The sequence below is a fragment of the Lissotriton helveticus genome, chromosome 3_1 (assembly GCF_964261635.1).
Source record: "Lissotriton helveticus chromosome 3_1, aLisHel1.1, whole genome shotgun sequence".
Lineage (NCBI taxonomy): Eukaryota > Metazoa > Chordata > Amphibia > Caudata > Salamandridae > Lissotriton > Lissotriton helveticus.
The window spans coordinates 1,422,571,963-1,422,596,415 of record NC_136061.1 but is presented as its reverse complement, the minus strand read 5'-3'; the positions used below and the strand labels follow the sequence as shown (position 1 = coordinate 1,422,596,415).

Here is a 24,453-nt window from a genome sequence, read left to right as displayed (position 1 = left end):
TTTATTGACCTTGGATGAATCAAAGGTTTAAATTTGAACCGATGTGACGCCGTATTTGTCTGCTACCTTACTGAGATCATGTTTGTCGTGTTAATCTCTTCAAATGTGCAGATTAAAAATGTTCATTGGTGTAGAAGGAAAGGTTAAGTCTGAGGCAAATGTTTGCTATGTGATAACTTCTCATGCTCAGAATTGTTCATATATGGTTACTTGTGCTATTTGCCAAGACAGACTGTACAAGGACCCAACAGCTCGGTTGTGTTGAAAAGAAAGTGATTATTTACCCCGCGCCTATGATTTTGATTTGGTGCGGATTGTTGTCCGAATCATAGGTAGTAAGTGTAGATCCAGGTTTTATGTATAAACAAAGTACTGGTATGCTTTAGCATAGGTAAAGGGCAGTGCTTATCTGTACTTTGTATAGTCATGCTGCTTTTTCAGTGGGGGTATTTGGCATTCCACTGCTGAGTTTAGGTAGTTATAGAGAATGGCATATTTCACCACTGATTGTAGCACAGCCCACCTCTGGCCTGCCTCTTTTAAAGCCTATCCTGACTAGATTTTGAAAGCTCTAAACTTCTGACAAATCAAAACAATGCAATAGTAAAAACACAGTACAGAGTGTATAGAAAGGCAGCAGAGTGCTGTACATGGTCAAAGACCAGCATAATGTCTACGAGTGATAGAGGAGGCTGGGTTGTGGACGGTAAATGCATTGTGATGTAGTGTTCTTTAAAGAGGTGAGTCTCATAACCCTTTTCTAAGCTTGAGCAGTGTTCGAGCCCTCCTAATGGATACTGGGTTGCTGTTCCAGATCCAGAGTGCATACATTGAAAAGGCCTGCTGTCTTGTTTTTTCTGTTTTACACTTAATCTGTAGTCTGATTGTGTCCTGGCTGCGGGTGTACCTAGCCGGTAAGCGGGGTTACAGGTTTATAAACAATTCAGTTGGTTTTGCAGGCACCCTGCGCCACCTGCAGAGGGAGCCAGTGGAGATCCATCTCAAGGGGGTGGCCAGAGAAAGCTGTGGATTCTATTTAGTTTTCGGTCTGGTTTAAGATTCCGGGATCAAAGTGGGTATGCCTCTATATTTTGCAATGGCCACTGAGTGGTCAAAGATAATTTTTAAGGTAATCTAAAACGAGTGTGCAGCCTTCTTGGAACATTCAATAATGGTGGTTCTGGTAATAGGTGTGTAACAGTGAGTAAAACGTGTAAACTGTTTATATATGCAAATTGGAAACTGCAATACTTAGTTTTAACAAATGTAACGATGATTTGCAGCAGACTATCATTCCTTCTGCGCCATAGTATGAGTCCACCAGATGTTTAGCTTCCTGCATTCAAGTTTGGTTGCGAACTGTCTGATCTGTGGAGGATACTGGGAAACCATCAGTAGTCTACTCCCATCTTAAGAGAATTGATGAACGTGGCGATTAATTAGCTGTTCGCAAATAGCTGGTTCATAGAAAGATTGTCTTTTTCGCAGCATGTACCTTCAGGCATTCTCGACAGCTCCACTATATTTCTCTTCAAATACCCTGGTCTACATTCTTCAGGGACCTTTTTACTAATTGAATCATTTGCCTTGCAACACTGCAGCATAACGCCAACCTAGTTTTAGTGTGATCAGGGGCTCCCTGAGCATGCAAGGGAAGGACATTATCATATTGATGGAGTTTAAATGAACCAAAGTTCAGTCTTTGTAAGGTGCCTTTCTTGACCGGTGTGGAAATTCTTTCTTTTCTGGTTTGAGTGGCCTGCTACCCAGTCCACTTGACTTAAAAGGGGCATACATCAACTGTGTTATCGGCCTTCGCTAGCTTGACTCCCAAGTTGCATTTGCCTTGTACGATTAACAAGCCGGCACTGAAGACAGAGGTCCAAGCTATCTTTTTAACGACTAAGCAGCATTGGACAAATCGCATTAAACGTGGTGTGATAGCTTCATGTACTATCAGATGGTCACATTGTGGGCTCTCTGTAGAAAGTTTCTTACAGTTTCAGGAAACGGGATTTACTGCGGTCTCGATGTCTTGTAAATACGTCTAAGATAAACTGTTCCACATCCGAAGTGTTTTTTTTGCAATAATGATTTTGTTTTTAAAAGAATAACTAAAATAAATGAACCCACGTAAAGTTCTAAGCTTGTTTCTGCAGAGTTGCTGATTTGGCATCTGAGTGCAAGCTGCTGCCAGTTATTTAACTTTCAGTAGTTCTTTGAATCGAGTGCATTATTGTTTGGTAGTTTTAAATCAGCCCTAACTTCATTTTGGCTTGCCCAGTCAACTCTCCGTGAGAAGCATTTGCTTTCATAGTCATAATATTCAAGTGGTAACTAGCACATCAGCTGCAAGAAGAGGAGTATGCCTCTAACAATGCAAGTTCTAAAATACTTATAAGAGCAAGTACGAAAACACAGACTGGAGTTCTGCGTATGTTTTTATTTATGATGACTACATTTGAAAAGCCGCAATGGAAGGTCTCAGCGTAAGATTTTTAAAGGCTTAACCCACTTGCTAATATAATTCGCTTTCACAAAACTACGGCCCCTATTGCCCTGTTTACCACAAGAAGATGGTTGACCGCATCAATACTATGCAAGAAGTATAAGTAAAGCGCAAGCACTTCCATAAAGGACGTGCAGCAGATAATGCTCTTTTTTGTTTACATTTTTAATTGGGTTTTAACATCCAATATGACATTTTGACTCGGTACATTAGTGCAATGTTTTAAAAACACAGTTACAAGGAAGTGCAAGTACTCGTGATCAGCATATATTTTGCTGTTTGGCGATTTTATTACTGTTTAATCTGTGCCTACGTACATTCTGCTGTTTCACCATGTCAGTACTGTATAGCCCATGGTTAAGAACTGTCGGGGGGGGGGGGGGGGGGTGTATACACATCGTTCTTAATTCGTCAGCGACTCTGTGTCCTGATTGGGTGAAGTTTGCCGCCCCTGGGCGTACATGAATTGTTCGCTGTTGTGTGAACTTCCCGGTGTTGTCTAGTCTAATCGTGCCTATATGCGTTCCCAATAAATCGTTGGCTGGGTCGTCCGCCAACACAAACTTGCAAACTTTTCCACTGTTGGGGTAAACTATAAGGGAGAAGAAAGGGGGGGGAGTTTTCCAACCAAGAATTAATGGAATCGCTCATGTCAATGGTATTATTCCTTCAGTAGGATATGAAGGCACGGTAGTGTGTGCACGGAGGAAGGGTCAGGGTGTGAGCCTCTGCGGTATGTCCTTTGTTGTCTAGGTGGGAGTTCTCTGCGTGGCTACTAATCAAGATTGACTCTGGAGTGGCGGATTCTCTTGTGGCACTTCTGCGTTAGAGATAGCTGGAGGGATCGGTGGGGTCTGAGACTGTGAAACTGCGGGTGTCTCCGGCGGGTTTGTTTCTTGTGTAAACATATGTATTAAATGCGCCCATTCTAAGCAGATAGGTGTTTATGGGTTCCCTTTAGTTCTTCCTCCCTGAGTGTCTCTTCCTCTGCTTTCCCCATTTGTTCATCGCTGCTATCCAGGCTGCTTCTGGGGGCCCCGTGGGGGACCTCCAGTGCATGGCTATTCCCCTTTTCGCTAGTAGGATGGCTAGAGACATAAAGCGATACTGCACTTTTTCGGTCTTCCGCCTGCGGAAGATCACGAGAGCACATGCCTCCCATGTGGACATAGTCATGATGTTGGTTGTTGCCCTGAGTGTCAGATGGACCCTGTCCCAGTAATCGTGAATAGTGGGGCAGTCTCAAAACATGTGTTTGAAGTCTGCTTCAGGGGCTTGACAACGGGGCATGCAAAGTGTGTGTCTGGGAAGAACCAATGGAGACTGTGTGGCATGAGATAAGCTCTGTGGAGGATATTGAACTGTATGTTCCGAAATCGCGCATTCCTGGAAACCTTTTTGGGGTACTCTAAGGCTGTGTTCCATTCTTTGTCATTAACTACCCTTTCTATGTCCGTTTCCCACTTTTGACGTAAGGGCTGAAGGGAGGGGAGGATGAGTTCCCGCACAGCTTTGTAGAGCCAGGTGACCAGATGGCGACACGCTCCCATGTGCAAAACAGTATGGATCACTGGGTGCGTTTGAGGTTACCCTGCGTTGGGGTTCCAGTACTGGCGGCTACTATCTATAAGTTGTCTATGCATTAAAAGTTGTCCGGGCGGGAGATCGTATTGCTCAATCATCTGGACATACGTTTTGAGCTGCCCCTCTTCAAACAGGGACTCCACCCCTGTGACTGCCAGGTCAGTCCATACTCTGAGGGCACCCACCGTGTAGTATGTCTCTCCTTTGGGGAAGCCCACCAGCGGTAGCAGGGGTGAGGACGGAGGCCTATTCTTAGACATGCGATGTATTCTCATCATGTAGGTGCGGGCTATAGACACCTGTAGTGGTCGAGTACGCATGGGTTTAGTACCCGGTAGCAACAGTCTATGGAGTGCCGGCAGTGGTGTGTGGCCCTCCTTGGTGACTGTCTCCCCTGTATGGCGCCCTGCTGTCCAATATGACAGCCATTGTAGCTGTGCTGCCAGAAAGTATGCCTCAATGGCCAGTGCTCCCAATTCCCCTTCCGTTGTAGGTAAGTATAGTCTTGATAGCGCAACTCTGTCGATTTCCCCCCCCATATCAGCTTGGTAAGAAGACTGTCCAATTCCTTAAAGAAGGAGCGTGGCGGTATAACTGGGAGGTTAGTGAAGTGATACAGCAGTCGGGGAACCATTATTATTTTCGCTAATGCTCCTCGTCCTATAGGGGCTAGGGGCAATGTTTTCCAGAATCCCACCGCCGATCGAATCCCCGCCAATGCCTTACGATGATTCCCTTCATATAAATCCTCAGGAGTGTGGTACAGCCTCACTCCCAGATATCTAGGCGCCTCCGCGTTCCACACAAGTGACTGAGATCCAATCTGTACTTGAAATGGGGCCAAAGTGGGGACTCAGAGGCCCGAGGCGTCCGCGAAGTCTCCGAGTGCCCTCCAGATGGATGCTAGGTCTCGAGTGGAGTCACGGACATAGATTAATAGGTCGTCCGCGTATAAAGACACAAAATGCATTGTGTCCACTAGTGGAATTCCCCACTCCTCGCCCTCCCGTCTCGGGTGTATCGCCAGGGGTTCCACCGCTAGGGTGAACAGGAGAGGAGATAGTGGGCATCCCTGCCTGGCTTCTCTTTCTACTGCGAACTCTGGGGAGATGTATTTGCCCATTCTGACTCGAGAGGTGAGGTGCGTGTAAAGGAGCTTTGTGTATGCCATCAGTCCCGGGCCGATATTGATTTTTTTAAGGACCTCGAATAAATATGGCCATAACAGGGTATCAAATGCCTTTTCGAGATCTAAAATTAGGCACGCCGCATTGGGGAACCGCCTCCCTGGCGTGTCTTGTATGTGGAATAGTCTGCGTATGTTTTGCGATGTGTTACGTCGCGGGACGAAACCGCATTGGTCCGGATGAACCAATGGAGTCAGGATTTGGGCAAATCTCTCCGCCAGTATTTTGCCTAGTATCTTGCAGTCCGTGTTGAGTAAGGTAATTGGTCTGTAGGAAGAAGGGAGCGTTGGGTCTCTATGTGGTTTTAAGAATGTGATTATGATCGATTCCCTAAGGGATCTTGGTAATTCACCTCTCTCTAGTGCGTCGTTGTACATGGTGACCATGTGTGGGATCAGTTGGGCTGAAAACGTGCTATAATATTCAAGTGGAAGGCCATCCAATCCTTTTCTAACAGCTTTTTATCCGCCTGTGGAACCTGGGGGAGTGGTAATGGATGCAGAAATCTAGTGATAGCTTGAGGGTCTCCCTGTCTTGGAGCTTGATAAATGTTAGAATAATAGGTATGGAAGATATGTAATATCTCTGGTTGTGAGCTCCGGAGCGATCCTGTCTGATCCCTCACCTCTGTGATTGGTTTCACCTCTGGGTCCTGTTCAGCGAGCCAGGCCAGGAGTGTCCCTTCCCTGTTGCCCTACCGGTGTACCCCAGGGGCATATACCCTAAAATTATATTTGCGGAGGTCCCTCAGCGTTTCCGCGTAAGTTGTTTTGGCTCTGGCCACTTGTTCTGAGGTGGCCTCGCCGCTGTCCTCATTTTTTCAAGAGGTTTGCTAAGGCATGCTCTGTTTCTTGTAGTGCCTTCTCAAGTATGCTGCGCACCCCTACTACTTGCTGTATGCAATGCCCCCTCGCTACAACTTTGCATGCATCCCATTTAATCAACCGTGAAGATGCCGTTCCTGCGTTTAGTGCGAAGTGTTCCTGAATATGTTCCCCGTGCTCTTGCTTGAACACCTGATTTGTGAGGCACTCCCACAGCAACTTCCATGTGGGTACTGGGGGGTGAGGTGGTTTCCATCTGAGGTCAGCGTGTGTGCGTCATGATCCGATAGCACCCTTCCTAAATAATCAGAGTGTTGTACTTTGGGGAGTAGGGCAGTAGAGCATAGAAATCTATCTAGGCGCACTCGTAAGTTATGGGGGATGGAGTGAAAAGAGTACAGTTTGGTGGTTGGGTGTCGTGCTCTCCACTTATCTGTCAGCGCCCAGTGTTTCACCCATATGTTAAAGAGTTCTGTTTGCCTATATATTGGTGAATGTGCTGGTGGGGGGTGGGATCTTTCCAGGCCAGTGTCCAAAACGCAGTTATAATCACTGCCGAGTATCCATGGGGTGAGTGTGTGTTGAGAGAACGTTCCCGTGAGGCAGCCCCAAAATGCGGCCTGCTCTACATTAGGGGCATATACACTGCCTATTAGTACGGGTTGTCCGTCCAATAAACCCTCTATCAACGTGTATCGCCCTTCCTTATCTAATACTCTTGTCTGTTCTTTAAAGGGAGTTCCCGGCCTGATCCAGATCAGAGTCCCCCTGGCGAACGCTGAGTACCCAGTGGCACAGATGGTACCCCTCCATTTCCTACACAGACGCTCCACCTCAGTCGTGGTCAGATGAGTCTCCTGCAGGAGGGCTATGTGTGCCTGCTGTCTCTTTATGTAAGCATATACTGCGTAGCGGTTGCTTGCCGTATGTATTCCTCGAACATTCAGCGTGATAAATTTGATGTCAGTATTAGGGATTCTTGTGGTCATGTCTGTAGTTGCTTATATAGGTGCCACTACTGCACCGTTCTGTCCTGACCTCGAGGCCCCTCCCGACCGCACAGTCACCCTCCACATCCTTTCTGTCGTCCCAGTCATTCGCTCCCATAGGGATTCTAGGGGGGTGGTTTAAAAGGGGGAACCTAAAAACAAAGTTTGGGAAACATTCCCAACTTAAAGGGCCTATTGCTCAAAACAAGAAGTCCAAACTGTACATCTCGTACTGTCTCTAGTTCGTTAGTTGAGGAGGTGGCTAGGCGTCGTCACTGAGTGTCAGTGCCGTAGCTACCCACTCCATGTTGTAGACGTGTATATGCCTGCTGATGTCCTTTCCTTTTTTTTTTGCCATTAGCGGCTTTCGGCGACTGGCGATGTTGCAGAACGTTCTGGTTACTGTTGTGATGTGACCTCTCGAGTCTGGCATGTGTTGGTAGACCCGACGGTGTATACTAGGATGGGGGGGGCTCCTCACCCCCCCCTTGTTCTTCCTGCATCATCCGATTTTATCATGTTCATCATATCAGTGTATCGGCGGTTTGTGGGGTTTCTAGTGCGGTGTGACCGAGCCCTCTCGGGAGGTATGCGCATCACTAAGTTCCTCTTCAGATGTGAAGAGATGTGGGCCTCGCTCTCCTTCCGAACTATCTCCTGTCTGCTGGGTCACTGCCGCTCCCTGTAGGGATCTTCTGTGTTCCGCTATTATTTGTTCCAGGTTGGAGGAGCTCCTGGTGTTGGGGACTGATGGATGATTCTGTTGCGTAAGAGTGATCTGTTTAGGCTGCTGCCACCGCCCTTTGGGGGTTCGCCGGACTTGCGTGGCTTTGCGGTCGGCCAGCTCCCCGATGTGTTGTTCCACCCAAATCCTCGCCTCTGCCGGATCAGCGAAGAAGTGCGTGGATCCTCCATGAATGATCTTAAGGTGGGCCGGGAACAGGAGTGCATATTGTATGTTGTTTTGACTTAGGGTGCGTTTCACCGCGAGGAACATGGCTTGTTACTTCTGAACTGTTTGAGAGTAATCCGGAAACAGCATCACTTGTTTGTCCTCGACTGAGTGTTTTCGCTTGCCTGGCCGCTCGCAGCACCGTATCTCTGTCCTGGTAGTGAAGCTATTTGAGCAGAAACGGTCTGGGTAGAGAACCTGGAGGTGGCTTTCTGGGCCGAAGCCCTGTGTGCTCTCTCTACTGAGAAGAATGGTGATAGGTCCTGCGCTTGGGTGAAGGTTCTGATCCATACTTCTACATTCCGTATGGGGTCCGCCCCCTCCACTCTCTCCAGCAGATTAAGAACCCGTATGTTGCTTCGGTGGGAGCGTCCTTCCAGATAATCTGTCTTGCGCTCCAGGGATTTTACTTTGGTCTGTAGATCTTTGATGGCCTCCTGATGTGACTAGATTTGTGGCTCCACAATCTGAAGTGTCCTTTCTCCCTGCTTGACTCTATCTGCTAGTTTTCTGTGGTCATCCCGCAGTAGATTGAGGTCCGTGGCGAGTTCGCCAAATTTGCACTCCATGGTCACCCGGGACTGTTCTATCACTGCCAGGACTTTGTCAAGCTTAGCCGACATGGAGTCCGGGAGCGGAGTTCCCCATTCTGCTTCACCTCCGAGGGGCCCGGGGAGGACTGTCTTCCTGTCGCCGGGCCTGGCGTCGTAACTGTGATCCGTTGTCTCCCCATGTTCGTGCCAGTCGGATGTTGATCCCTTGTCGTGGTCCCTGTGCAGCGAGCTTGTGATTATCTTTTTGATGGTGGCGCGGTCGTCTCTTCTTTCTTTCCAAGTGTAGCGTGAGATCACCTCTGCGATGGTTCGATTTTTGGTGATGTCTACTGCTGCCGGTATCGGGAAGTGTTCTGCGCTGGCTCGCTCAGCTTTCTCCGCTCGCTGTTGGGGCCCAGGTAAACTGGACTTCAAAGACACTGCGCTGGGGGGGTCAGTACACAGATGGAGTTGGTGACACCCTTCCCGTGGTTTCCCCTGCTGTCTCCTGACTCAAAATTACTCCATTACTCCAGTGCTCCTCACGGGATCCCGCCACTATAGGTGTGTATCCCTTCAGTCCTTGCCTGTGCCTTGCAACTCCCAGGCCTAGTCTCGAGTTTGGGGGCAGTTAGCGGGCCGACCTCCTCCTGCAATTGTCCTTCTATCACAGCTCCTGTGCCCTTCCTCGCCAGTTGCTGGTTTGCCGCACTTTGAAAACCTAATAACGTTTTGGGGGACTCAGGCCCAACTCCTTCCTGTTCCAGTGGTGTCCCATATGGGGGGCTCCCCCTCCCTAGTGTTCTCAGGGCTCCCCCTCGCACCTCAGTGGCGATTTATGTGCTCCCCTTCCCCATTGTGATCAGCCGGTGAGTACCGCTGGCCTGCTCTGTAACTTGGTGCCCGCGCCGGTTGGGTCGTGATCTCGAGCATCGCTGGGATCACTGCGGGCACCAGCATTCACCGTGGTGATTTTCACAGTTTTTCAGGCATTTTTAGCACGGCTAGGGCATGCTGGCATGGGCAGCCGAACGGAGCACTAAGCAAATGTGTCCGACATCTTGGCTGGCTTGGCCACGCCCGTGCAGCCGTTAACACTTGATGCAGAGTAGTCTTAAAAGGGACTTAATGGTGCTGCTTTGTCTAAGCAACTAACTATGAAAAGTATATCAGTGCTATTCACAAGCATGCAATGTCAACAGTCTTATTCAAGTTACTAGGCTGACCTATTCACTGAAGCACAAGCCACTGTACATGCGTTACTGCCGTTTTGCAGCATTGCAGATGAGCTGCATCTGTTATAGTTTAGTCTCAAGACCCACATCCAGGCATACCATGGAAAATTAGAGACTGAGACAACAAAAGTCAAGGATAGGCACGCTTCAAACAATGATCCTTAACCACTGGAAATGAGCTAAGTGGCAGCCAATTTCTTTACTGGTGTGACTTTGAGGTATTCTGTTGAGCTATTTTGACTAATGCTCTGAAATATTCCTAGTGGGTTTTGGCTGAACCTAGAGGGGCATATTTTTCTCACCTCATACTATTGGCTGTTTAGTGTATCAATCTGCGTTTGAGGAAGGGCTTCTATTGGAATGCACTCGGGACTACTTTACGTCTGAAAAGTACACTCAATCATCACACTGCTTGCCATATTGAATTCCTTATCTTCTATATGCATCCTAAATAGAAAGCAATATGCCTTGCAACAAATTTCAGCACATAGCTTTTTGCTATTATTCTCAGTAATAACAAAGCGTTTGTTCAAGCTTGTATTTATTTGCATGTAGTAGCATATTAAAGTGAGACCTACTGGCTTCAGCAGAGTCCGTTTCCTTCAAAGCCACCAAACTGTGTGCCAAGTAGAGTCCACCAGTGAAATAGTTATTCTAGCAAATATCAGCACAATATTTACAAAAAGCATTGGCCCTGGTTTTTTGCCTGTTCTTTTTTCCCCGTTATATATCACAATGAGAATGTGTGTGCCTTGTAGATGTATCTAGTTGACAGCCATCTGTATACTAATACCATATATAATATTACTTTTGTGCTTGGAATACGGTCATGCCTCTGACTGCTCTCCAGTGTTGCAGCCTTGCTAATTCTTCTCCTATAGTCTTGTCTTCTGGTAACGTAGCTAAGAGAGAGAGAGACACAATTTTATCTGTTTCGATGATCACTCTTCTGTTCTTTATTATACCCCTTCCCCTTTTACTGTTCTACTCAGGATTTCTGTTTTGTAAGTTAATTAAAACTAAGCTGTCCCCTTCTAGAGAGGATGCATCTCGCGAGAGCTCCGGAGTTGCACACACAGCACTCTACCTTTGCAGCATTCTTAGTGTTGATCCCAAAGATTTGGTTGATTGGCAGAGTTTTCTAGCATTCCTCTTGCATTCAAGATTTAAATGTATCAGTCTAAGTGACGCATCTTTAGGTAGAAGGGGTGACGAGACAAGCTCAGTGTTTTAAAAATGCAATAAACCAAAATATCTATATACATATTTTAATTTACTAGAGCCATTCTCCCAAAAATGTTTGCTCGCTATATATGGTGACTCGAATTAGGGCAGGTCGACTGCCCTTTTAACTCTACTTGTCACTTCTTGGTGAGTGGTGTGTTCTCCCAAACTACATCATCCCACCTGGAAGTTCAACTAGCAAGTACAGGAGTTCAGGCAGTCAAATAGTGATGGGAATGGAAGTCCAACATGGACACGATTCTGACGTGCTGTCCTACGGCTTGACTGGTAAAGCGAAGGCACAGTTCAGAAAAACACAGAGCGACCTGCAAACACTTATGAATAACATGAAAACTGATTGTAATGCGTGGCAGCTCAAGACAAACTCGCAAAGGCTCCTAATAGACATTGAGAATGGAACATACGTGGTCACAAGAACACCGCAAAATGGTCGTCTGAGGAGCTCTGAAGAAGTAGGGCTGACAGCATATTGCATGAGGCTGCCGACGACAGAGCCACAGACATCTAGAGAAGCCTGCCACTTGAAAGACTGTGACACACTCCTCATATCTTTAATATGGGTCTTTATCCTCGATGACGAAACTGTTAGCAAGGCCTCGGAGTGGGCGACCTCTGCCGACTGCAGGCCTCGGAGTGGCTGACCTCTGCCGACTGCAGTGTTTGTTCTCTCCTTACGTGCGCCCTTCGATGGCAGACTACATGGCCCTGCCCCGCCGTCTCCTGCCTCATGGTTCTGAAGTGTTTGGGGAACGAAGAAAGGCTACGATGAGATACTGGGCATTGTGGGTGACCCTCGATGGGAAGCTAGAGAGTGCTGATGTGTTGTAGGCTTGAGGGCCTGAAGGTGGCCTGCAGGGCTGTAGCTTCATCTTAATGGGATTCATGAGTGCTCAGTAGTACCTGCGGAGCTAAGCACCAGCAGTGCACAGATAAGCGGCCAAGTGGGAACCAAGATATTTGTGTACAGCAGAAGAATATGCAGAGCCAGACAAGAGCTGTCCACAGATCCCTGTGGCTGATGGGGGGGAATGGGATCTATGTAAAGAGCTTATGTGGCTAGCACTAGCCTGTGGATTTGGTTCAAGGCAGTAGTAGGGGAGTTATCCGTGTAGGGCATTGACTACTGTGCACTGCACTTTTTGCCATGCATCAGGCCATAACTTGAATCTGTATTTGTAAAGTGTATGGTCTCCCTTTTGGTATTATAGTGCTGAATAAGAGTTGCTGGTTTTCTGACTCAGTGGTACTCCTTTTATGTTTCTCAAAAGGCGAAAGACTGAGTGGATCCACTGGAAAGGGACCTGTGAACACGAGGTTAAGCACTGGTTCCCTGGCCACCAGACCCAGTCTAACTGCTTACCCTTGGAACCTGCTTACTTTGAAGCTTATGCACTGCGGTGGTGAATCTTGTTGACAGTGAACAGGTTTTTGGTGAGTAACTGGTGCTATGGTGTATGAGGTATTTCATGATACAAATGTAAGTATAATTTTGAGAAAGTAAAGAAGTATCCAAAAAATGTATTTTACTTCAAATTCAAGAAAACATCAGGTGCGATTAGTAACTTCATTATGATATTATGGCTGTGGATTTATTGTTGAACTGGTGACAATTTTCGCATTTTTCATTTCGTGAAACCAGATGATTCTTTGAAGTGAGCACTTTAATTAGCCCTAGCATCTTTTAACATATCACTGTTGTACTACACCGTTGACAAACATTCTGTTGAAAAATAATCTTTTCTCTGTCTGGATAATTCAAACTCCTAGAGCATTTCCTGATAGTCAAAGCGGACTCGTCTTTTTTCAGTCACTATCAGATTAGGTTCTAATGGCACTGAGGATAAATGGAGGCAGGATGTTTTCGAACAGCTGCCCCAGACACCAGAGGAAGCAACCTGTTGGCTTTGCTTCCAGGAAGATAAATTGAGGCGGTCTAAGCCTCTGAAGATTTCCAGAGGTCGTCTTTGGGCGGTGACCGCGGTTGACTTGCAGGAGAGGAGTATTTGAAATCGTTTATTTTTTGCATTCTGTCTGTATTTGTTGTCGAAGGAAGGTGAGTGCATACATAATATAATGCCATTCCGCATTATTGTTTTTCGTTAGTGAAAGTCCTTTAAGCATGGCGTGGAAATGGGAATTTGAATTTCTGTTTATTTTCAAACTCGATTGTCTCTGATGAAGGTGCAATGTTAGTTAACCATAATGCTAAACTAGCCAGAACAGACTAGTTATATTAGCTTTAACGATTTGACAGATTAAGCTCTAATTGCCTACTTAACATGTTTGACAGTAAACCGCCTTACCTAATGGCACTAGAAAGGAGCCGAAAATAAGGATATTTTATATAAATTTCGGGGATTTCTTTTTGGTGTAGAACTGGTCCGGGGAGGAGGCTGGGGGGCGGGGGTAGGGGGAGATGCCCAAGTGTTTTTCTGTTACTAGCATCTTACATTTTATCAGTTTATTCTCATGTACCTGCTTTTAAATGGTTACGCATGCTAGGTGTTTAAATAAAAGAAGCGCTGTTGGCAATAGAAGAGTTGAGGACCAAAGACCTACTTCCTCCTGGGGAAGGAGAATGATAATACATGTGTGGAGAAGCTGGGGGATGCTAATATTGTTGGAGAGCCACCATCTGTAGACTGAACAGTATTACAACTTTCCCTCTGGCCTCAAAACCTATTTATTAAGATAAAGATTTATGTAAGCTGCTATGATTTGAAATCTGTAGGTCACGACCGACTCCCCTCCTATTTCATGATTCCAAAGCATGAATGGTGGGACCCCTATACTTATCTAAAAATAAGTGGATTTTATTAAAAGCGTAAACTTGTGTGACTGGTTCCATGTACACACCTTTTATTCTCAAACATTAAGCGATATGTGGCACAGCGGCCAGTGTGGCTGACTCCGGAGTGCAGGGCCCACGGTTCAATCGGCAGCGCAGCTCAGCTCAATGTGATTCTGGGCAATAGCTCACTTAATCTCCCCGACGGCCCCCCTGTACCATGGAACCTTAATGGGTGATATGTTTGCTCTTTACAAATATGGATTATTATTATTATTGTTAAACATACAAATATAAAACCTAATTTTCCATTGAGAAGGCATGTTTAGAAAATGGGAGGTGGGTTTTAAAAGAAAGTGGAGTAGTGGGGGTTTGGGGCTCAAATTCTTTAGGAAGTAAGCTGCTAAAAAAATTGGCGTATGAATAATACTGAAAATCCGTGTCAGGGAGAAAATTGCACCTTTCAGAGAAGATCTAAAGAGCAAAAATACCTACCCCACCACCACAAGCAATTGTTAATTATTCCTGCAACATGTTTGTTTTTGTGTTTTTTTTCCCCGTTTTATGGATCTCACTACACCATGAGGCCTTAGTGTAGCTGTTACATGTAACACTGTTTTGCCTTTGCAGATTGTCCACATGTGCAAAATAAAGGCAAATGTGTTTTTGAGCACTACCCAATACATCTAAATTAGTAATGCATTTCTTCTTTGAGTTTTTTCTTTCAAATGTTCAGTCAAGGTGTAATTTTAAGGCGACAGTAAGGCCAGATTGTGTTTTCTGTCCGCCTACATCAGAACTATACTGCTAATTCAGACTATTCAAGAAAATAACAGAAATCCTACTTTGTGTGTTTTAGTTTTGTTATCCATCGTTTGGATGGGCGTGGTTTTTCTTCGCTGACTTAGTTATTAATCTGTTACTTGCTTTACCTCTTGTAGGGCTACTGTATTATTCTTGGTAGAAAACTGATAATTGTTATTGCTACTTAGCTGACTTGTGGCAAGGGCCATCAAGTATTGCAGCTGTTAGGTTTGCTACAGAGATATGCGGTGATAGTAGGTCACAGGTTTAAATCCTGGCAAGACCAATTTTGGTTCATCCTTCTGAGGACAGTTGCGTTCTAAAACCTGTTATTTGCGAGCCACAAGATAAAAATAAATAAATAAATGGTTGCTACACCATCATGAATATATGCACATGTATGGTATTGCATACATATGTCCGCATCTGCAACACATATATGTATATATGTGTGTGTCTGTATATTCTCTCTCTCTCTCTCCCCTTTCCCTCTCGTCACCAGTAGGTAGTTATAGTTAGGAAAAAAGCATTTTTTGTTTTGCCAAGAACGTTGGCGCCATTTGACAAATGTTCACAAAATGTTCAAAATTAGTTCGACAGCCGGTTCACCTGCTGTGCTGAAAGTTTCGGGGTGATTCGTCTAGCGTGGGCTGAGAAAAAGATGGGGGTCCCAACATGCGTTCTCCCCATGCACTTTCCCTTAGGGATTTTAGACACAACTACAGCCTGAGCTGCAGGCCGATATTACACCAGATTTGCCAGAAAGGTAGCTCTTTGTCCACATAGTGATCTTTCTGTGAATTGTGGTAAATCAGTTAAGTAGTTTCCAAGGTATTAAAAGAAAGCCAAATTTGCATATCTAGGGACACGGATCCTCCGAGGATCCGGGAGTCCCCTTGCTGAAATCCGATTGGCTGCCAACTCTTCATCCAGGAAGTTTTGGCAGTTGTCGTGGGACTTGACTTTATCCGAGTCCCCCCACAAAGTTAGAAAAAAAGAAAAGTGGGCTGGTTAGGAATACCCTGAACTGCTAGCCCTGGTGTCCCCGGCAGGACAAAAAAAGCATTTTGTTTAAAATTTGGTGCATGCAATTGCGACGGTGTCACGAATCTGCAGAAAAAATCAAAGAAACAAAACAAGCGCGGTCTCTGGCCCTTTTTTTGAAAAAAGCCCACGGGTGGGCCAGGTCCCAGGGGCATGTATAAACATTAAAAAAATAGAGGAGGGGCACACGGGGTCCCTCTCCTAGGGCTCTTTTTAGCCCTGGGGGCCAGTACCTCCCCGGGCTCTATTTAAATGTGGGAGGGGGCGAAGGACCCCTCCATTGGGCTTATTGAGGCCCCAGGACCACCACCTCTCTGGAGCTTTTTAATATTAGTGGAGGGGGTCTCACGGACCACCCCAGGGGCTTTAATATGTCCTGGAGACCAACACCTCCTGTTTTTGAGGCTTTTTATTATTAACGGAGGGAGAGCACGCAAACCCCCCACCCCCACTTCTGGGCCATAAACGGCCTATGGATGAAACGGGCCTGGCCGGCCTGTGCATTTTAAAGAAGGGGGGGGGGCGCAGCCCCCATAATGGACTGATTATTGGCCCTGGGGACTTCTACCCCCCCCCCCCCAGGGCCGTATCCTGGGGGCCCACCTTTTGGACATAGCAGTTTGCTTAGGCTTCTCCCGCCAAGCAAGCGCAAACACTGACTCCCCTCCCAGCAAGTGGGAGCTGTCAGACTGCGTCCACCTGCTGGGAGCAGAGTTTTCATCTGTTTCCCTGCCCACTGCCATGCTGACATGCAGGGAGCTCCATATTTAGCAGCTTCCTGCATGCAGTAACAACGCCGGCTCCTGCTGGAGGCGGGGAGCCGGCAGAGACCACTGAGCCATTTAGGCTCCCTTTGCTGTCCCCATCCAAGCACACTGGGTGCCCTGGGTGGGCTCCAGGGCACCCAGGTAGACGTGACTGAGCTCAGGGGGATGGGTGGGCAGAGTGGCTCCCATCCCTTTAGGTGGGAAGAAAACACAGAGACCATGGGTCTCACTTTTATTTACCTTGAGTTTGCGAATGCGCAAAATCATCTGCAAACTCCGCCCATTTGGTTGCGCCCTGTTTTCCTTAGTAGTATGTAAAAGTCTTCCAGCCTTTCCAACTTTGATGGACAGCTTAACAAAAATGCCCTTGAGCTCTTTTCTCGCCTATTTTGGTCACGTGTTATTAATGCAGAGGAATACGAGGACCTCTCCAAACAAAGAAGCACTTCATTTAATTACCCCTGTTTGGTGGAGATTCACCTCTTTGTAGTCTCGTCTTCTCTTGACGAGGATTCTTGTTATCACAGATTTGTGGATGAAATTCCTCAGGTAACATTGTTGGAAATGGCCCTTTTTGGAGGGTTTCCCCAAACCTTTAGCTTCTTCCTCCTATTTTTTCCTGACTTGTTTGTGTTGGTTTTAGGACTCTTGGCACTTTACCACTGCTAATCAGTGATAAAGTGCATATGCTCTCTGTGTAAATTGTGTTATGGATTGGTGTTTCCAGGATTGGGTATTTGATTTACTTGTTAGTTCCTAGTAAAGTGCACTGAGTGTGCCACGGCCTGTAAATCAAATGCTACTATTGGGCCAGTTCGGGCTGGACTGTTCCCATGAGGCACAGGGTCAAGGCTGATTTGAATATGGCCATGTCTGAACTGGGGTGGTGTGGAGTGCCAAAAAACGATGGATTTAGGCCCAGATCTCTGTACTGGGGTGAATGTATGACATTGTTCGGCATTCTGTCCATCAACTGTTGTTTTTGCATTTGTCACCCCGAGTGGGACAGGTATGCTCAGACGTGAGTCCCGTGCTCTCCACACCACTGGAGTCAAGCTATCCTGGCTGATGACGGCAGATAGCCAGAAACCGGTCCTAGGATGCTTGATTCCGGTCCAGGGAAGACATGGCTTCGCAGTTCAGGCTGGACTGTTCCCATGAGGCACAGGGTCAAGGCTGATTTGAATATGGCCATGTCTGAACTGGGGTGGTGTGGAGTGCAAAACAACGATGGATTTAGGCCCAGATCTCTGTACTGGGGTGAATGTATGACATTGTTCTGCATTCTGTCTATCAACTGTTGTTTTTGCACTAGTGGGCCTGCAGCTCTGATTGTGCCACCCACGTGAGTACCCCTAAAAATGTAACTCAGACCTGCCATTGCAGAGTCTGCGCGCAGTTTATAACTTCCATGTCGACTTGGCCAGTGCGCACACTTGCCAGTCCCTAAACCTTCCCTTTTCTACATGTTAGTCATCCCTAAGTTAGGCCCAAGGTACCCCTGTGGGCAGGGTGCAGTGTATGTGAAAGGTAGAACATGTCCCGGTGTGTGTGGCATCTCCTGATAGTGAATTACAGGCCATTTAGTTTTTCACTATGGCAAGGCTACCTGTTCCCATAAGACAGAATGGGAAGTTTGTTTATAACCTCCTATAAACATAAGTGGCCCTGAGAACTAGGTGGGAAAATAACGTTTAGTATGCCTGAACTCAGAATCTAAAGATGCATCTTTTAGTGAAGGTGATTTTTACAGTCTGTGTTTGAAAATACAACTTTTACAAAGTAGGTATTGTTTTGCTCCATCATCCCATGTGCCTCTGCTGGAATGTGGATTGCCTGTCTGGGTTTAGGATGACAGAAGGCTGGGGAGCAGGAGTGGCTCCAGATAGTCTAGGTAGGGTCAAGAAAGGGCTGAATAGACCTGGGCATCAATGGGGGAAGGGGGAGGAGATTTCCTTGCACCTCAAAGGGCCTGGTCTGCCTCTGACAATGCCGTCTCCACCTCCTGCCAGGTAATCACACCAAAGAAGGCAGAACTGGTTCTGGCCGGGCACAGCCCTTTCTCTGCCCAAGAGATCAAAGGACTATGGGATATAAATATTGGGGCCCAGACCCCTGAACTTCAGGACTCTTTTGGATCAAGAAGACTGCCAAGAAGAAGAGCTGGAGAAGCTGTGAGGAGGAACTACCACTTTGCTGTGTTGGCCTGCAGTGGCTGCTTCTGTCTTGGGCATTGAAAGGACTGTACTGAACTTTCTGCAATCTATTTTGTAAGTTTCTCCTCCAAGGACTTGAGGTAGAGCTTGCCCCCTGTTCATGAAGTCTCAGGAACAGCAAAGACCTCAAGCTCTTCTGGCCTCAGCACTGGGGACTGTGTGTTTTGTGTTGCAACAGAAGAAAAGCAACCTGACGACGTCTACAACGCAGCTGCCGACTCCGTGTCCTGAAGGCACCGCACAGGGCACCGCCACAACGCCGCGACCCTGGTCTCACCGACGACGCCTGCTGACGCCGCCACCGAGCTGCTGCCCACACCGCGACCTGTTGGCACCGCACTCCGCACCGCCTCGCTGCGACACCTTGGCACCGCTGAGGGCACCGCTGCAATGCCGCACCGCAACCCTGGTATCACCGAAGACGCCTGCTGACGCCTCCACCGAGCCGCTGTTCGCATCGCGACCTGTGGACACTGCACTCCGCACCGCCTCCCTTCACGACGACGCCTGGGCCTCCCCGACGATGATGCTGCACGCCGAAATCGACGCCGCTGCTTTCACCGCGGTTCGAGGGCACCGCTTGTAAAGTTACACGACGCACCGCTCTCATCCAGCACCGCAGCCTTGGCCTACCGACGACTCCAGTTCGTCAGCCGATGACAGTGCTTCAGCAAGAACGACGCCGCTGCTTGCTACGTGACTTGCCAGCACCGTGACTAGCACCGCCTTCATCTCGCACCGTGACCCTGGTCTCACTAATGACGCCATCTGACACCGCCACCGAGCCGTTGCTCTCACCGCGACCTCAGGGCACCGCACGCTGCACTTCACACTGCAGCACACGACGCCTGCTGACGCCAGCGCTCCTGACTCCAACAGAGAGGAGATCGACCTGCAACGCGTGTGACTTCAAGGGCCCCAACGACTCCGCACTGACCTCTGGAACCGACGCCTGCGGACGCCGTGTTTTTGGAAGTTCAACAAGAGGTCGCCGCCACCCTGCATTTCTAAAAGGTACTGTTTGCGGGTGTTTCCGACACCATAGCTGGCTCGTGACGCCGCGGTCAGCCAGAACTGTTTGGATTTGTTTGCTCACGGCACCGTGATAGCCCCGGACGGAGCTATGGACATCAAGGAACTGTTTTTAAAGCCTATTTTGATAACTGGATTTTTAAGTACTGTATTGTGGATTTTTATCGTTTTTGGTCTTGTCTAAAGTATATAAAAATATTGGATATTTTTCTAAACTGGTGTGGTGTCCTTTTGTAGTGCTTACACTGTATTACTGTTGGTTATGTGCAAATGCTTTACACACTGCCTCTAAGATTAGCCTGACTGCTCGTGCCAAGCTACCATGGGGGTGAGCAGGGGTTATTTTAGGAGTGTAACGTCCTTATCCTGACTAGAGTGATGGTTTCTGCCTGGCTTTGGCACATACCCTAGCCTGCCAAAAATCCCATTTCTAACAAACATTCACATTATCGAACTTACATGCACACCTCATGGTCTTTTACGCAGATGTAGTGTAGAATGTACACAAGACATTTACCCAACAAGGTAGCACTTGCTAATTAACCTAATGAAAGTACTCCGGTCAAGTAGATGTTTTTGGCAAAACTGGGACTCTTCTTGGAAAAAATAACATTTGATTCTGACACTGATGCTGATTTCACAGAAATTAAACCCCAGTGGGAAGCATTTACAAATATTAACATAGCAGGTGCTCCAGTTGAAACTCCACTTCAGTAAAGCACAAACAATCCTAACTTCTTGGGCTTGGCTAAGACAAAGTAAGTGTGTCTCCCATCGTATTCTAAGTTGAAAAATGATATGAAATCCTTCATGGAGGTGAATTAATAGTTGCTCTATTGGAGCACAATCTAATGTTTAGTTACTACGATGAGTAGTTTGTTTCTTGTCGTCTCTTTGCGAGAGCAAAATCCATGGTTCTCCTTTTTAAATACCCTAAGTATGCAAATACTCAAAATCCATAGCACATACTCACATGCCCACTCACTGACATAAACAGAACCACACAGGCCCTCTCAGGGACTCTCAGACCCACTCACAGATACACACACACAGGCACTCACAGACGCACACAGGCACTCACACACCCACTCTCAAAGGTGATAGGTTACAGTTAAGATTAGAAAGTTTTAAAAAAACATAGAAATTTGCTGGAAAAAACAAAGGTTACAGGGATGTCATAGTGAGGAAACCGAATTTTTAAAAACCTTAGACGTTCACTGAATAAACCAAAGGTTACAATGACCATATAGTAGGCTCATATTTTACTCGCTCAAAACCACTGAAAATCAGCATCAATAGTGAGTGAACTATACCTTACACCCCCGCAATGCACTTCTTTTGACCTCTCACATATTACATCACTCATGCCATAATCAGTGACATCACTGATAACATCTACTATGGTAGTCCTAGTAGTAGTATTAATTGTGGTAATATTAGCCTAGTACCAGTTCTTTAAGATATATTATTGTGTTAGGTTGGCTGTTGAATAACTTGGCTACTAATACGGAGATGGGGAGATGGCGAGGGACATTGCTTTACAAGGAGTTATTCCTGCCACAGACCTTGTATTTGGCATGACCTTTCATTGTCGATCTGGTTCTCTCTGGCAGCCTGCTGGTCTGCGTATATCAATATCCGCTTGTTTATTTGGTAATACCAGTTATAATGGGGACAGATGATGCCCAGTTTTACCGTTTTAATAATTTTGGATTGTCAGTATGTTTTGGTGGTTTTTGTGGTAGAGGTTTACTCGGCACTGCATTTCTGGCTAGATTGTTGCGGAGCTATGCCCTGCAGTACTGACCTGCATTACTGACCTCACTGTGATTGAGGGAAGACTCCCAAGAATTCTGATCAACATTTCTCTCTAGTGATTGTGGTTGCTTACTATTTATCCTCAAGCCGGTTATTTCCTCTGAATGTTAAGATCCAGTGTGCTTATGATTTTACTTCTCCACCAAATAAAAAAAAATAGCTTGTTATGGAAATATGTATCTGGTTTTGGCTTGTTTCAAATATAACCTTATTTTGTGGTCTGAAAAAAGTGTTGTTCCCTGAACATGTATTACACCAGGTTGACACATGCAGCCCTTGTTCCCAGGTATGCAGTTATTTATCTGTTCACCTAGAAAGGAATGTTTTTGGTCTTTATAAAAACTTGAAATGTCCCTCTGACGTGGTATGCTTACTAACCTACTTGCAAGGCATTGCCAAATCACCTGGTTGAAAGGAGCTTTCGTGAGTTATCTTCAGTTAAGACAAGTTCTCAAATGGAGGACCAGCATTATAGTCCCATTTGTCCTTTAAGTATGGGGTTAGCCCTTTTGATTTTACTAGAATTGTAGATACAATATGCTTATCTAACGGGTCTTTCAGTCAGCCTGCCTCATCTATTGGTCTGTTTTCTTTGTCATTCACATTTTTCTTCCGATCATTACAGCAGACCGTATAGGTCAGTGGGTTAGTCTATTTTAGCCATTAGCTAACTTCACTGTGAGTGACTTCATTCTTCTCTTTCAAAAGAAGCACAGTTCACAAAATAGTTCTTTTAGAGACAGGAGAGTATGGAGCTTGAAATGTTTTTTTTTTTAACGTATCTCTCCATTAACATGTATGTAAAGTAACAGATCAATGGAAGTCCACCATATGTTATCTGCAGTGCTTGCATTAATTTGTGTTTTTTATATATAACTTTATCAGCAAAATATTATCAATCTCTCTGTAAATGTTATTATAAAATGGAAAATAGTGTCAAAAATAATGCAAGGTTAGCCCGGAGAAGACTTACGAAAGAACTGCAAAGGTTATTTCAGATTTGAGACCTTAAAAAGACTGAAAATTATTTATTTCTATGTTTTCCATTATTCAACCTACAGAAAAGGACCCAATAGAAAAAGTAAGCGAATGTTTGGGAGACTTCAGAACTTTTATTATTTAGTTGGAATGTTTAAGGGCTGCATTTGTTTCGGGTTGTTAAAATGGTTTGATTTAGTTTTGCATATTATATGGTGATTGATAAGATTGCATTGTTGGCATTGACTCCACTTACAGGTCTGAAAGATACTCTGCATCGTTGCACATGTTAAGAAATTTATAAAGCTCTTGGGTACTTCAGCCCGAAGTGTCCCGTGCTAAGAATTTACTCTCCGGTGCAAACCTTTGCATACGCCCAAGACACCTAGCCATTACAGCTGTCTGAATAACCAGGTTTTGAATTTCTTGTGGAAAGCCAGTTGAGACTTTTCTTGTAAAAGTGTCACAGGCAGTATGTTCCACATCTTGTAGGCTCACGGGCTGAAAGAGTAAAGTAAAGTCCACATTTGTAAAGCGCACAATCACCCGTAAGGGTCTCTAGGCGCTGGGGGCCGTCGGGAAGATTAAGCGAGCTATTGCCCAGAGTCACATGGTGCTGGGCTAATCTGCCGCCGGAGCCGGGGATCGAACCGTGATCCCCAGATTCCAGCGTCAGTCGCCCTGGCCGCGGCGCCACACCTCTCCCCCTAAAGAGCAGCCTTCCATGCATGCTTTATTTACAGTAGGAATAGCGGCTAAAGATTCTCCTGTACACCTAATACTTCTGCTGGTTTGTCAAGAGGTTACAGATAATGAAGTCCTTTTTAGGGCTCGCACCCTGCGTTGCACTGCGCAACACTGCTCGCGCAGTCGAGAGTCCTTTTGTCTGGGGTTTGAAAACGGACCCTTGAAACGCACACGCTCGTGCGTGTGCTTTTCCTTTTGGGTTCCGTGATTGGGGTTTGCGTGCTTGTTTTTTTCAAACGGAGCATGCAATAGGCCAAAGGCATTGCTCTACCCATTGCCTATTGGTGTCTGTTACGCGCCCCAAAGCCCATCTGTTTTCAATTATCGTTTCCAGACACAGGCACGATAATTGAAAACATATGCCTCGTAGTGGAATGCGCGCACACACCACTCGCGGGTGTATTCATGATCACTTTGTAAGCGTTCAAGAGAGCGCACTGCGTCATATTTGATTGCTGGGCTTCATTTAATAGATGTTGAATACTCACTATTATTGATGTAGAAAAGTTGCGTTTTGGTATTATTTCCCAGAGCTGCATACCTATAGCAGCCGCAAACCGTGGCTCTGTACGTCATTCTACAAACTACAATTCCCATCATGATTGGCGCCCGGTGTTTTTCCTGCAATTCTAGGCTTTTCTTAACTAGTTTCCTTTTCCTTCCTGCTTGATGGGCTGAATCGCGGGCTGAATCGCTGGCCGAATCGCACCCCTGTTGCCACAAAAAAGTACTTTCTGGTGTTCCCGAACGCTTTTGGGGTTGGGTTCTTTCTCGATTTTTAAGCTCTGGCAAACCTCTTCTTGAGAGGTTGTCACGCCCTTTTCACGTTCATTACAGTGGCCGCGTGGACGCTTCTTTTTCTTACCGAGCCCACTGTCGCGCTCAACCCCAGTATTCAGCCGCCTCCCCGCCAACATCCCTCTGGGTCTCTATGTGGCCCTTCTCGGCTCCGCTGTCTTATCCGCACACTTCCACACGGCCTCTCGTCCTATTCGGTGTTCGGCCGCCACCATACTGCAAGACAGCACCTCTGCAGTGCGCTCCGAAGGGACTGACATAAACGGCCTTCTTAACCGTCGCCTTCCTAGGCATTGCCTCAAAGAGGAGTTTTGTGGTCTGAGCAGCCCGTCTCCGATGTGCTGCTCAGCAGGAATGGGGAGTAAGTATCACTGGTGTTGTAGCAACCTCTCTGGCAAAAGCA

The 24,453-nt window shown here is 46.4% G+C and overlaps 1 protein-coding gene across 3 annotated transcripts in view; it reads left to right on the top strand.

Moving 5' to 3' along the window:
* The window catches only part of RALB (RAS like proto-oncogene B), a 344,523-nt gene that overhangs the window by 100,895 nt on the left and 219,175 nt on the right, over window positions 1-24,453 (top strand). Inside the window, exons 2-3 of one of the 3 annotated variants that reach the window (XM_078682073.1) lie at window positions 6,840-6,997; window positions 12,327-12,489. The exons of 1 other annotated variant lie outside the window; for it this stretch is intronic. The gene's annotated coding sequence lies outside the window, so the exon portion shown is untranslated. The remainder of the gene's footprint in view (window positions 1-6,839; window positions 6,998-12,326; window positions 12,490-24,453) is intronic. One more of the 3 variants, XM_078682072.1, reaches the window with a different exon arrangement.